Source organism: Protopterus annectens, chromosome 3.part1 (assembly GCF_019279795.1).
Source record: "Protopterus annectens isolate FY-2018-M chromosome 3.part1, PAN1.0, whole genome shotgun sequence".
Lineage (NCBI taxonomy): Eukaryota > Metazoa > Chordata > Ceratodontiformes > Protopteridae > Protopterus > Protopterus annectens.
In genome coordinates, this window is record NC_056732.1 from 951,973,452 (window position 1) to 951,986,169 (window position 12,718).

Below are 12,718 nucleotides of genomic sequence, written 5' to 3' on the forward strand. Positions count from 1 at the left end.
CTGTAAACTTACCATAGTGGCCTGGTCAGGGACAGGTGTGCTGCCATCCACAGACACTCCTTCTATTCTTTGACTCAGCCGGAAAGTCCCTGCCTGATGCAGGTGCTTCAAGAAGATGATGCATCCAGTCACTGTTAGGAATCTCCAGTGCCACTGTCCTATCAGTCCCCATGTGCTTGAAGATAAGAAAGTTGGTATCAGCCCCTCAAGCTCATCTTCCCCCCTGATCCCTCCAGCACCTATGCAACTAATCGAACATCCTTCAGGACAGTCTTGGCTTAGAATTAAAGGATGTGTTTAAACATTTACAGATACGAAAACAATACAAGTTTATGTAAGACAGAGAGACTGCAGCATTTCAGCAAGGATGCAGAAGATAAGAAGACACAAGACAATAATGACTATACAAGGTATATTGTTAAGAAAAGGTATTAAACCTAAAAGCCAAAGGACTAACCAAGATTTTAAAAACTGAAGGCGCATATATAGATACATGGAGTGTGAGGGATATTAACATTTATTATCATCTTAGTTATGATCGTTCAAAAATTCCAACCAAAACAATAAGCTTGGCCTCTGGACACTGTCTTGGGCACTTCATTTGAAAGCCACAGCACAGACAACAAGTGAAAAGACTACTGGAAAACTGTATGATGATGACTCTGGTGCCAGGGCTGATGTCAGGCTAAAAAACTGATTTAAAGAAGTTACATATTTTTTTTATCTCTTTCTTATTTCCTATTAGTAACACATTTGATAAGCAAAATGTGTGCTCCCATGGTCTAGGAAAGTGTGACTGTGATGCCCCTGCACTGACCCAGTAATCAAGGAGCCTCAGTCCTCACCACTAGCACCAGTGAGGGACATACACAATGGGAGGATGACAAGTACACACACAGTGAAGTACAATTTCCCTTAAGAGCACACAGAGATCACAGTCTGGTACTGGTTTCTCCCTCTTTCTCCAGATCCCCAGTAAGACTCTCCACTGGCACAGCTATAGGGTAAAGATCTCAGCTGAGGGGTCAAGCCAAGACCTCCAGCACCCTCTCTATCCAACCAGTGCTTCGTGTCCCTGCCCAAATAGCTGACACACACACACTTTGAGATTTGATTTACATACAAACACACACACACCTGGGGAAGGCTGGCACAGGTTTAGCAGCTATGCCCCCTTCTTCCCAGACTATAAGGTAGTTATCACTGCCACCATCCCCTACTTATCAGCTACGTAAAGGCCCTTAACAAAGGGTGACCAATCCTACTGCGTAATTTTACTATTATCCAAAGGGTAAGTGTGACCAAGACTAAGGCTATTTACGAGTGGACTGTACAGTGTCATCAAATACATATGGAAGTACTCTAACAGTTTAAATATGTCTCACATATATCAGCCACAAAGATAGCTTCAAATATATTTAATAATAAAAGAACAAGACAATACTCAAACAACACAGTTACTTCAGAGTTCAGAATCACAGGAAATATTTTAAAACAACATTGTAGGACAGTCTCAAATAAATACAGAAAACATCTAAACTACTATTTACTATATTCCTATCTATATCCAAGAGAAATTACTGTACCCTAGACTTACTTACAGAGCAACATGCAGGCAGACGTGCTGAATGGATGTTTCTAAGTCCAAGACAAGATACAAAATGCACAGTCTTTCTCTGAGAGAGTTCTTAAAATTACTAACAAACATTACTGCTGGGTCATCTTGGGTGGGATCCCTCTTTGTCACCTACCTTCAGTTCCCAGGCTAACAGATTCCAACAGAATTTTGTCATCTCTGTGTGGGAAGTACATATCTCTCAGATGGGCAGCTGTTAGGAAGCAATAAAACACTTTGCATGTTAAAACAGGGAACCAAGGAAAAAGTACAGTTTTGTACCTACCATAAATGTAGATGTTCGAGTGCTCATACAGCTGCAGTCATAACAGATGGGGTTATCCTGCCGTCAGGCAGGTCCTCGGTCGGCCGAATTCCAAAGTCTAGGTCCGGCGTCGGTTGTCGTCGCTTCTTCCCTGACGTCAGTGCGTCAGGGGTATAAAAGAGGCAACCGACGCCATTTTCTTCAGTTTTTCTTGCCCCAGATATCAGGTGCCCCCAGAAGGAAGGCAAACATAATGTTATGCAAAGATGCAATGTTGATAAATCAAAAACAGCAGTTGCAAGCAAATACACCATAAAAGAATACCCCAAAAAGGTTATATGAAAAGTGTTTGTCATAAGGCCTGTCCTAAGAGGGGTTGGAGGGAGGGAAACCTGGACTGCAGCTGTATGAGCACTTGAACATCTACATTTATGGTAGGTACAAAACTGTACTATGTTCATCGTGCATACAGCTGCAGTCATAACAGATGGGTAGAATCCCAAAGCTAAGTAAGGGTGGTAGGCACTAAGTGGAACTAGGAGGGGCTAGGATGCCCTGCAGGACTGCTGTGGCAAAGCCCGCTCTAGATTTTGAGTATAGTGGGAGGTGATAGTGCTTGGAGAAAGTGTGCACTGAACTCCAGGTGGCCGCTTCCAAAATGTCCTTGGTAGGGACCCCCCTGAGGAAGGCTGCAGAGGTAGCTGTGGCTCTGGTGGAGTGGGATTTGATGCATGCAGGCACAGTTTTTCCATGAAAAGAGTAACAAAAGCGTATGCAGTGGGCTATCCATTTTGAAATTGTCTGTTTGGAAATAGCCTTTCCCTGAGCACCTGCAGCATAGGACACAAAGAGTTGCTCAGATTTCCTGAATGGCTTTGTTCTGTCCAAGTAGTAACGTAGTTGTCTGTGAATGTCCAAGGAATGTAGTAGTCTTTCCCCTTTGTTTTGTGGATTAGGATAAAAGGTAGGCAAGTGGATAGTCTGATTCAAAGCTATACTGGATACTACCTTTGGCATAAAGGTAGGATTGGTTCATAAGGAAACTCTGTCCTGATGGAAAATGATGAATGGTTGCACAGCCATGAGGGCCTGTAGCTCCGAAACCCTGCGTGCTGAGGTGATAGCCAGAAGAAAGGCTGTTTTCCATGACAAGTACTGTAACTCTGTTGAAGAAGCTGGCTCGATGGGAGGAAGGGTCAGCTTTTCCAATACGTAGTTGAGGTCCCAAGCAGGGACTGGTGGTTTCCTTGGGGGTTTTAAATTCTTTGCCCCTCTGAGGAACTGCCTTAAGAGAGGGTGAGAGAATAATGGGAGGATCTGTGTTGTATTGTGCAGAAATGGCTGAAGCGTGGATCTTGATGGAGGAGAAGGAAAGTCCATTGTTTAACATCTCAGCTAGGTAGTGTAAAATTTGAGGTATATTTATTATCCAAGGATTCTGTCCCTTTTCTAGATGCCAGGCACAAAATCGTTTTCCATTTGGCGGAGTAAGCCTTTCTAGTAGAAGGTCTTCTGGCCTCCAAGATGACATCCTGCACCTCCTTGGAGAGGAGAAACTGTTGGGAAATCAAGGAATTCTCCATGCAGCTAGATTTAGAGTTCTGAGATGGCTGTGAAGGGTTTTGTAGGATCCATGGTGGGGAATGTGTCAGGCTCCTCAGGAGCGGATACCAGTGTTGTCTTGGCCAGTCTGGAGTGATGAGAATCATTTTCGACCTCTCTGCTCTGGCTTTTAATAGAACTTTGGGCAGCAGAGGAAGAGGCGGGAAGGCATAGACTGTCATTGTTGTCCAATTGAAGGAAAGTGCGTCCACTTTCCAGGCCTGTGGATGATAGGTCCTTGAACAAAATTTTTTCAACTGGCAATTTCTGTGGGTAGCAAAGAGATCTATGTCTGGCTGTCCCCATGCCTGAGTTATCTTTGTGAAAAGTTGAGGATGCAACTTCCATTCATGTGGATCTGTCATATTTCTGCTTAGGTTGTCTGCCAGTGTGTTTTCCTTCCCTGGCAGGAATTGTGCCTGCAGTTGAATTTGCAATTCCAGTGCTGTGTTCCATAGGGTCATGGCTTGCCTGCACATCGGGTATGAATGAGTTCCCCCCTGTTTGTTTATGTACCACATCACTGTGGTGTTGTCTGTCCTTATCAATAGCTGGCCTGGATGCAGTAGGTCTTTGAAGGTCATAATAGCCTTTTGCACGGCTAGCATTTCCTTTTGGTTGATGTGAAGGTGCTTCTCTTTTCGGGTCCATTTTCCCTGAATGCACTGATCTGTCATGTGTGCTCCCCAGGCGTAGTCTGAGGCGTCTGTTGTGATGATTTGAGTTGCTTGAGGTACACAGAAAGGAAGACCTGTGTTTCTTTGGCAAGCTTGAGTCCACCACAAAAATTCCTTTTGAAGGCATGGAATGAGTGGGATAATTGTTTCCAAGCTGTGGCTGTGTTGAGACCATACTTTTTCAGGTACCATTGAAGTTTCCTCATATGCAGCTTTGCACATGGGATTAGTAGGATGCAAGATGCCATGAATCCCAGAGCCTGCAGGATTTTCCTTGCAGTTAGCCTGGTGTAAGTTGCCATTTTTCTGAAGTACTGAGACAGTTTCCCCTTGCTTGTCTGGCGTGAGGTAGGCCATCTGGGTGGTTGTATCCAAGCTGGCACCCAGGAAAATTATTTGTTGAGAGGGTATTAGTTTTGATTTCTTTTTGTTGACTGTGTATCCCAGGAAGTTCAACAGTTTTATTACAAACGCCAAGTGCTGTAGTAGTATGTCCTTGCTGTCCGCTTGGATCAGGCAGTCGTCCAGATATAGGTAGATTTGTATCCCTTGTAGTCTGCAGAAGGCGATTACGGATGCCAGGCATTTCGTAAACACTCTGGGCACAGTAGATAAGCCAAAGGGCAATGCAGATGGGAAGAAGCTGCTGTAATGTGAGCATCTTGAATTTTGGCACCTGTAGATATGTGTTTAGGATGGATAGGTCTAAGATAGGTCTCCAATCTTTGTCTTTCCTCGGTACCAGGAATAGTCTGGAATAAAACCCTTGACCTTGTTCTTTTGCAGGTACCTCTTGAATTGCTTTCATGTCTATGAGAGCTGAAACTTGTTTTTGTGCCTCTGCCCTTTGATTTTGTGGCAGGTTTGGCATGCTTCTCATTTTTGGAAGGGTGTGAAAGTGGAACCTGTATCCTCTGTCTATAATGTCCAGAATCCATTTGTCTTTTCTAACAATATGCCAATTTTTTGAGAATAATGTAAATTTTCCGCCCAAAGGTGCTGCCATTAAAGCTTTGCTTGGCAGGTGTAGGGGGAAGTCATTGTGTCTGTCTTCTAAAAGACTGATCTATCTTCTCCACCTCTTGGGGTTGGTGCTTGCCTCTGTCTGGATCCTTGAGGTTGCCCTCTGCCCCTTGGGCGCCTGTATCTGCCCCTTTGAGGTCTGTCCATGGCTGGAAAGGACCAATTTTTTGAAGGCCAGTTTCTGCTGAAACGTGGGAGCTGTACCTGCAGGAAATCTTTCACTGTTTGCATTGATTTCACTTTTTCCTCCATTTTCTTTAGCACCTCATCAGCTTTAACACCAAACAATACATCTTTTTGAAGAGGTGCATCTAATAATTTAGCTTTGACATGATCTGGTAAGGTTTGCTCTTTGAGCCAAGCATGCCTACGTATAACAGACCCCATAACAGCAGCTCTACATGAGGCCTCTAAAGCATCAAAACCAGACTGCAAGGTATGTTTACCCACTTGCTCTGCACCATGCAACAAATCCTGCAACTCTTTTAAATCTGGTTGTTCTGGTTGTGTCATCTTGCTTTTCAGCTGAGAAATCAAAAACTGTAGATACTTTAACATATGGAACTGACAGTTTAATGCCCACATGGTTAAAGTGGCTGAGGTGTACACCTTTCCCCCCCACCTTTCTAAAGCTCTGGAATCTCTCTCTGAAGGTAATGGATTTTTAGCAGTAGAGGCCTTAATTCCCTTGGGACCCTGTGAAATTGTTTCTGGGTCAGCAGTATGGCTTTTATATAGGAACTGGTGAGAATCAGGAACCCGGTAATACCTGTCTGGTTTAACAGGAGCTGGAGGCAAAGAATCAGGATTAAGGCTGGCTTCTGTGTACACATCATCCAATATATCTAAAACAGGAGGGATAGCCAGAGGCCTATGCTGGGGGAGCAGAAGAAATTCCCTGAGCCTTTTCTTGGAATCTGAGTAATCTTGGCCTTCCCAGTGAAAGTGTTCCCTCAATGTATGCAGGGTTTCCCCAAAAGAGAAGTCCTCAGGGGAGGAGACCGAGGGAATAGACTCCTCTGCATCAGAGTCTTCGAATGGAGAATAGGCATAATCCTGGTCCTCAGATAGTTCTGAGGTAATAGAAGCTAGATCTGAGGAAGGGTAGTCTTCCTCTAATCTGGGCCTTTTGTCAGAGGGGGGATGAGAACCCCTGATAAGAGCAATCAAATCCTCAGCCATTTTAAGCATCTGTTTTTTAGGCATGGTGCCTTGAGAGGGGGTCTGAGGAACCTGTATTTTGGTTTTCATGGCTGCTTTAGATTTAGTGAAGGCTTTAATAGAGAAGGAGGAAGGCCTGAAGACCCCTTGAGAAATGGCAGGCCTGTCTAAATTCTGAGTTTCCCGGCCAGGAGTGGCGTCGGTATCTGTAGTAGGAATGGGGGCCGAGGAGCCTGCGACCTCGGGTACTGAAGACACTGGTAATGCATTGTCATCGGTACTCAGGGGCTGCGTAGGTGCCTCGCTGAGTACCGGAGAACCGGTAGTCGGCCTTAGCGTGGTTTCAGTAGGTGGTGCAGACCTCATATGTCGGTCCATATCTTTGCGTTTTTTTGCTCAAAACTGGAGTCGGAGTATCCGACGACATAATATAATTAAATTTTTTGCCAAAAAAGTGAAAGGCGAACTCCGCCTGACGCTTAATAGTGCACTTATTGAATCTAGCACAAAAATGGCAGGCCGAGACGTCGTGGTCTGGGCCTAAGCAAGGTATACAAAAAGAGTGGAAATCCTTATGCGGTATTTGCTTCCCACATGAAATGCAATTATTAACTTTGTCTGACATCGGTCTGAGGCAAGAAAAGTTTCCCCAACAGGGTACTTAGCTTTCAAGAAGACTTCGGCTGAAATACTTTCGTAAATCTCAGGAGCTGGCCGACCGGCACTTGCAAACTGCTTCTGCTTCGGGCACCGCGTGGCAAGAAAATGGCGTTGGCTGCCTCTTTTATACCCCTGACGCACTGACGTCAGAGAAGAAGCGACGACAACCGACGCCGGACCTAGACTTTGGAATTCGGCTGACCAAGGACCCGCCTGACGGCAGGATAACCCCATCTGTTATGACTGAAGCTGTATGCACGATGAACATCCAATAAAATCCACAGAAACCAAGCTCGGATGCAAGGTAAGGAAGCCAAAACACACTCTGTTAAGTTGTAATAGCACACTTTATTAACCAGCACACCACACGATCACAATGCAGAATCATTGTTTATCTAGGTTTCATCCACCATATAGGACTTCTTCAGAACAATTGATTGTTAAAAACCCACCCTTTTATATCTTAATAAATTAGATTTTCCCACACCATTGACTAATCCATTACCTAATAACTTTAAAAAGATAATTAATAATTGTTTAAAACATAAAATTATTCATAAAATACATTTCAATTTTGTGCAATACAACAATTAAAGGATGGACAGGGCAGAATTATAGATGCCCATATAGAGGTAGCCGAATTGGAATGGCAATTAAAGTTGGACGCTGCTAGTTTTCCCAGTATTAATGAATATATCAGCATTGCCCAGTTTTAAAATTGAAATATTTTACAGCTTAAGGATTAAGTGAACATGAATTATGCTAACAAATCCATGTATTTTATGAATTATTTATGTTTTAAACAATTATTAATTATCTTTTTAAAGTTATTAGGTAATGAATTAAATTACTGGTGTGGGAAAATACTAATTTATTAAGATATAAAAGGGTGAGTTTTTAACAATCAGTTGTTCTGAAGAAGTCCTATATGGTGGATGAAACCTAGGTAAACTCTGATTCTGTATTGTGATCGTGTGGTGTGCTCATTATTAAAGTGTGCTATTACAGCTTAACAGAGTGTGTTTTGGCTTTCTTTTCCCATGGGGAAGTGTAATGAAACAGTTTTTTGGAAATTCATATTATGTAAGGTGTTTGTATGTGTGCTTTGTTTGTTTGTTGTAGTGTGGGGAGGAAGGTGTATGTGTGTTTGTGTGGTGTAGGGTGTGTTTAAATGTCGCGGTTTTGAATTTTGTGGTTTTGGGATTTCGGTATTTTGATTTTTCGGCTTTATAGTCGCAAGATACTGAAATTTTATATTTCAGTATTTCAAAATCATAAAGTGAATCCCTACGTAGATACACACACATAAATAAATACACACACACACACACACACACACACACACACACACACACACACACACACACACACACACGTGCATAGGGTCTATATCAGTTCAACAAAACAGCACATCATCAAATACAACAACCTCGAACTTCTAACCACGAAATCTAAAAACATCGAAAGCTCAGAACAGGGAATTTCCCTGGGAAAAAATTCACTGTTCTGAGAAACACACACACACCAAAAAACAGCAATCCACACACATACACTTAAAATCCTACATCTAACCCTACACTAAACTGTACATACAGTACTATCTATCCACTATCCTTAACCCAAACCCTAAGGTCCATCTCTATCACACACTCACCTCACCCACGACCTAACCCTAACTCACATACCCCGCCCTAACCCTAACGTCCACACAATCGCACACTTACCTGAACCCAACCCGTAACTTTCCACCACAGTGCTAAAATTAGCGAAGCCACAGAAACGGACAACTGAATTCTTTCCCTAGGAAAAAATGTGGTTATCTGCAGCTTCACTATTTTCAGCGTTTGCTGTTTTCGGTTCGATATTAGACCATTCAAAGTATTAACACTTCAATGATCTAATATAGACCCTATGTATACACTCACATATTCACACGTGTGTGTGTGTATATATATATATATCTATATATATATATATATATATATATATATATATATATGAGTGTATACATATATGTATGTGCGTAAGAGAAAGTGTGTGTGTGTGTATGTATATATATATATATATATATATATATATATATATATATATATATATATATATATACACACACACACACACACACACACACACACACACACATATATATACACACAATATAAATTATATATGGGTATATATAGATTTATCTACATGAGTACATGTGTAACACATCTAGGGGCTTGCACAAGTGTATAAATACTAAGCATGTGCAAGCCTGACTGCCATTTTGTTGAGATGTAAGCATATACGTCTGTGTAGTCTCAGTTTGTTTATATTTTGTAATGCTGCTACCCATCCTGATGTGTTTCTATGTAATAAAGCATCACTGCACGTATAACTCACAAAACAGGTCAGAAACAGATTTCAGGTATTAAAACTTGCTCAAGCTGTTTCTTATTCGCACAATATGAAACAAGACATTCAGAATGCTTTGAATGAATTTCCAGGTAATAAAAATATCCGATACTGCGATATATTAAAAATATTCAAAATAACTATGGGAAAAAAGTTTGAATTGAATAAAATGAATAAAATAAGAGAAACAACTGCATTTTTTTTCAAATAACTACGGGAAAAAAGTTTGAATTGCATAAAATTAATAAAATAAGAGAAACAACTGCATTTTTTTCACTAAGCATTATTTTTTCACATTAATCAAAGATATTCAAGTTGTCTGAAGTGTACAAAGTGTTCACATGTTTGTGCTGTATTATTTCACAAAATAAAACCTCTACAAAGCATTTTTCGCAAAGTATAGCATTTTAAAGAGTTTACTGTGCATCTGAATGTTATTATAAGTGCTGGCACAAGGGCCATATTTTTCAGTGTGTTTGGGCATAATTTGTTGGCATGGCAGATGGATTTCGAAAACCAACTCCACTTGTGTTTGAAAATAATATTCCAGAGAACTGGAGAGTGTTTGCGCAAGAGTACAATATATTCATACAGGCTGTATTTTCTGATAAAGATGACCACACACAGGCATTTATTCTGCTTAAATTTAGCTGGTTCAGAAGCCATAGAAACGGAGCATTCATTTGTGTATGCACCTGCTGTCTTGGCAGGAGAGGGGGAAAACCATCATACAGTTGAACCGGCTGATTCAAGGGAGGACCCCGAGTGCTTAAAACGTAAATTTAGAGACGTGTAAACCCCAAATGAATATGACAATTTAAAGGCACGTATTTTAAACAAGAGATCAAAGTCTGGGGAAACTTTTGCAGCATATATAAATGATTTGAGAAACAAGGCTAAGACGTGCAGATTTGGAGATTTAAGGAATGAGGTGATAAAAGAGAGACTTGTGTGTGGTATTAAAGATGATGCTGTGAGAAAGATTTTGCTTTGTGATAGTGATTTAACTTTGACAGATATACAAGCTTACAGAAAAGCATGCAAATATGCTTACAAATGAGAGATACATGCTTCCAGTAACTTCTAAAGCCAATATTGATAGTATGCAGCACATGGTTAAAAGAAACCGGCCCAAGCACATGGTTGCAACTGTAAACTCTGCAACACTCACTGAGAAACCTTGTAGCTTTCTACCAAGTTCCAAGGTACGTTCTGGAAACCGCACAGTCTTAGTGAAGCATAAGATTGAGTCAACAGACAAAGTATGTGCCCCCACCCTGTTTCATAGCCAACTGTCGTAATCGTGGAGGAAGTCATGAGCCTAAATGGGAAAATTATTTAGCTTTTGGTCAACTATGCCACAAGCGCAATAAGTGCAATAATTTCAAAAAGATTTATAAATCAAAAGGCACACATCCTTTTATCAAAAGGGAATATTCAAAAAAAAGTTGATCAGTTAGAAAGCTATGACCCTACTTTTTGTTATTGGTTTGTCAGTGCTTCATGAAACAGTCAATGCTGTAGATTTGTGGGCAACAAATGAAGTCTTTTGTACTGCTCGGATAAATGGAAGACCCGCCGAGCTCAAAGTTGACACAGGTTCAAAGTGCAATGTTATGTCTGCAGAAACATTTGCTAGAGTATGTGCTGGCAAAACACCTGATTTGGGAAAGTGTGCAAAGCTTGTTGCTTATGGTGGTGAAGAGTATTGGTGTCACTCAAAGGGGATCCAGTGTCTGTCAGCCTGGGATGACATGCTTGACAAGCCACGTTGCTTCGCTAGGGATGGCTTGCACCTGTCACCCCTGGGTTTTCGAATACTGGCCATGGCTCTTGCAACCCCCATTGTGCCTTTTTTAGGCAAGGCTCAAAAGACAAACCCACCTCCTTAGACAACACAAGGAAAAAGAAACTAAGGGTAATGCTGCTCAACGCCAGAAGTCTAAACCTCAAGATGCATGCACTCGAGGCTCTCCTCAGTATGGAGAATATCGATATCTGTGCAATAACAGAAACCTGGTTCAAGGCTCCCGAGAGCACCCCAGCACTACCAGGCTATACCTCATACCATGCTTTTCGGCCCCAAAACTCGGACCGAACCACAAGAGGAGGGGGAGTATCCATATTCATCAAAGATACCCATACCTCCAGGCTAGTGGCACTGCACGAAGCATCGGAGACCATCCATGTGCAACTAACAGTGGGCAAAACTGCCTTCCAGTTTGTAGCCTGCTACAGACCACCCTCCCAAACTCAGGAACCCCAGTCGGCTTTCCTGAAGACACTGGAGAATATGAAGGCCTCTCCAAACACCATTATATTGGGTGACTTTAACTACCCAAACATAGACTGGGAGCACTACTCAAGCCCCAACACCCTAGCCCAACGGTTCCTAGAATTTATAAACTCAAATGCTATGGAACAACTGGTCACCACTCCCACAAGAGGGGAAAACATATTGGACCTGATCATCAAAAACATGGGGACTCTATGTTCCATACCAGAGGTATACCCCTCATTGGTAAGATCTGACCATAAATTAATCACTATGGACATCCATATCCCATCCCCACCCCCAGCAATGGAAACCACGGTCAAAAACTTCTCAAAAGCAAAACTTCCCACTTCTCAAAACCGAGGTGAATCCTTAAAAGCCCCAGGGCCAGTGGAAAATACAGCCCAAACCGCAGAATCCTTTACAAATGCAATCTATGGATACCTACAGGAATGCATGGATCACGCTATCCCAAATAAAACCAAGACACACTCCTCCAAAGGCTCCCAGCCATAAATAAGCTGTACAACAGAAGGAGGAAGCTACTACATGATACAGCAAAATCCCTGAAAGGGAAGGCAACTCTGATCAGTACTAGCAAGAAACTACAATCCCTCATAAAATCATCTAAGGCTAGCTTCGAAATAAAAACTGCACAAGACGCTAAAGATAATCACAAGGCTTTCTTTAGTTATGTCACAAACCTGGGTGGAAACTCCCAGATATGCTCTGAGTTAGTCAAAATGACAAAAATACACTGAACCCACAGACATTGCCAACATCCTGGCAGACAGGTTCAGTGCAAACTTCTCCCCCCCCCCCCCCAAATGAGCAAATGACTATCCCAACAGAGTGTAGCCTCCCTGACATCACAGATGCACAGGTGAGAGCTGCCCTCTCCAAAGCAAAAAACACAGCATCAATGGGACCGGACAGTGTCCCAGGCTGCATTTTACATGAGCTCCAAGAAGAACTGAACCCTCACTTAAAATCACTGTTCAGTCTTAGCCTTACAACAAGATATGTACCCAAAGAATGGCGTA

At 42.1% G+C, this 12,718-nt stretch overlaps 1 protein-coding gene across 1 annotated transcript in view; it reads right to left on the bottom strand.

Moving 5' to 3' along the window:
* Positions 1-12,718, bottom strand: part of RTTN (rotatin) — a 3,641,098-nt gene that overhangs the window by 3,612,977 nt on the left and 15,403 nt on the right. The gene's annotated exons all lie outside the window — the stretch shown is intronic.